Here is a 2,999-nt window from a genome sequence, read left to right on the forward strand (position 1 = left end):
TACCTTAAATGTGAATGGATTAAATGCTCCAACCAAAAGACACAGGCTCACTGAATGGTTACAAAAACAAGACCCATATATATGCTGTCTACAAGAGACCCACTTCAGACCTAGGGACACATACAGACTGAAAGTGAGGGGACGGAAAAAGATATTCCATGCAAATGGAAATCAAAAGAAAGCTGGAGTAGCAATACTCATATCAGATAAAATAGACTTTAAAATAAAGAATGTTACAAGAGACAAGGAAGGACACTACATAATGATCAAGGGATCAATGCAAGATGAAGATATAACAATTATAAATCTATATGCACCCAACATAGGAGCACCTCAATATATAAGGCAACTGCTAACAGCTATAAAAGAGGAAATAAACAGTAACACAATAATAGTGGGAGAATTTAACACCTCACTTACACCAATGGACACATAATCCAAACAGAAAATTAATAAGGAAACACACGCTTTAAATGACTCAATAGACTAGATAGATTTAATTGATATTTATAGGACATTCCATCCAAAACCAACAGAATACACTTTCTTCTCAAGTGCACATGGAATATTCTCCAGGATAGATCACATCTTGGGTCACAAATAAAGCCTCAGTAAATTTAAGAAAATCGAAATAATATCAAGCATCTTTTTGGACCACAATGCTATGAGATTAGAAATCAGTTACAGGGAAAAAAACGTAAAAAACACAAACACATGGAGGCTAAACAATATATTACTAAATAACCAAGAGATCACTGAAGAAATCAAAGAGGAAATCAAAGAATACCTAGAGACAAATGACAATGAAAACACGATGATCCAAAACCTATGCGATGCAGCAAAAATAGTTCTAAGAGGGAAGGTTATAGAAATACAAGCCTATATCAAGAAACAAGAAATATTTTAAATAAACACTCTAGAGAACTAGAGAAAGAAGAACAAACAAAACCCAAAGTTAGTAGAAGGCAAGAAATCATAAAGATCAGAGCAGAAATAAATGACATAGAATCAAAGAAAACAATAGCAAAGATCAATAAAACTAAAAGAGAAGATAAACAAAATTGATAAACCATTAGCCAGACTCATCAAGAAAAAGAGGGAGAGGACTCAAATCAATAAAATTAGAAAAAGGAGAAGTTACAACAGACACTGCAGAAATACAAAGCATCCTAAGAGACTACTACAAACAACTCTAGGCCAATAAAATGGACAACCAGGAAGAAATGGACAAATTCTTAGGTATAATCTTTCAAGACTGAACCAGGAAGAAATAGAAAATAAGCACAGACAAATCACAAGTAATGAAATTGAAACTGTGATTAAAAATCTTCCAACAAACAAAAGTCCAGGACTGGAGGGCTTCACAGGTGAATTCTATGAAACATTTAGAGAAGAGCTAACACTCATCCTTCTCAAACTCTTCCAAAAAATTGCAGAGGAAGGAACACTCTCAAACTCATTCTATGAGGCCACCATCACCCTGATAACAAAATCAAAGATAGTACAAAAAAGAAAATTACAGACCAAGATCACTGATGAATATAGATGCAAAAATCCTCAACAAAATACTAGCAAACAGAATCCAACAACACATTAAAAGGATCGTACACCATGATCAAGTGGGATTTATCCCAGGGATGCAAGGATTCTTCAGTATATGCAAATAAATCAATGTGCTACACCATATCAACAAATTGTAGAATAAAAACCATTTGATCATCTCAATAGATGCAGAAAAAGCTTTTGACAAAATTTAACACCCATTTATGACAAAAACTCTCCAGAAAGTGGACATAGAGGGAATCTACCTCAACATAATAAAGGCCATATATGACAAACCCAAGCCAACATCATTCTCAATGGTGAAAAACTGAAAGCATTGTCCTCTAAGATCAGGAACAAGACAAGGATGTCCACTCTCACCAATAGTTTTCAACATAGTTTTGGAAGTCCTAGCCACAGCAATCAGAGAAGAAAACGAAATAAAAGGAATACAAATTGGAAAAGAAGAAGAAAAATTGTCACTGTTTGAAGATGACATGACACTATGCATGGAGGATCCTAAAGATGCCACCAGGAAACTACTAGAGCTAATCAATGAATTTGGTAAAGTTGCAGGATACAAAATTAATGCACAGAAATCTCTTGCATTCCTAGACACTTACAACGAAAGATCAGAAAGAGAAATTAAGAAAACAATCCCATTTACCATTGCAACAAAAAGAATAAAATACATAGGAATAAACCTACCTAGGGAGACAAAAGACCTGTATGCAGAAAACTATAAGACACTGATGAAAGAAATTGAAGATGATACAAACAGATGGAGAGATATACCATGTTCTTGGATTGGAAGAATCAACATTGTGAAAATGACTATACTAACCAAAGCAATCTACAGACAATGCAATCCCTATCAAATTAACAATGGCATTTTTTACAGAACTACAACAACAAATCTTAAAATTTGTATGGAGACACAAAAGACCCCGAATAACCAAAGCAGTGTTGAAGGAAAAAAATGGAGCTGGAGGAATCAGACTCCCTGACTTCAGACTATACTACAAAGCTACAATAATCAAGACAATATGGTACTGGCACAAAAACAGAAATATAGATCAATGGAACAGGATAGAAAGCCCAGAGATAAACCCACGCACCTATGGTCAATTAATCTATGACAAAGGAGGCAATGATATACAATGGAGAAAAGACAGCCTCTTCCATAAGTGGTGCAGGGAAAACTGGACAGCTACATGTAAAAGAATGAAATTATAACACTCCCTGACAGCATACACAAAAATAAACTCAAAATGGATTAGAGACCTAAATGTAAGACTGGACACTATAAAACTCTTAGAGGAAAACATAGGAAGAACACTCTTTGACATAAAGCACAGGAAGATCTTTTTGATCCACCTCCTAGAGTAACGGAAATAAAAACAAAAATAAACAAATGGAACCTAATGAAACTTAAAAGCTTTTGCAAAGCAAAGGAA

The 2,999-nt window shown here is 34.5% G+C and overlaps 1 protein-coding gene across 9 annotated transcripts in view; it reads right to left on the reverse strand.

Moving 5' to 3' along the window:
- Window positions 1-2,999, reverse strand: part of CPED1 (cadherin like and PC-esterase domain containing 1) — a 327,103-nt gene that overhangs the window by 69,180 nt on the left and 254,924 nt on the right. The gene's annotated exons all lie outside the window — the stretch shown is intronic.

Source organism: Physeter macrocephalus, chromosome 5 (assembly GCF_002837175.3).
Source record: "Physeter macrocephalus isolate SW-GA chromosome 5, ASM283717v5, whole genome shotgun sequence".
In the NCBI taxonomy this organism is placed as follows: Eukaryota; Metazoa; Chordata; class Mammalia; order Artiodactyla; family Physeteridae; genus Physeter; species Physeter macrocephalus.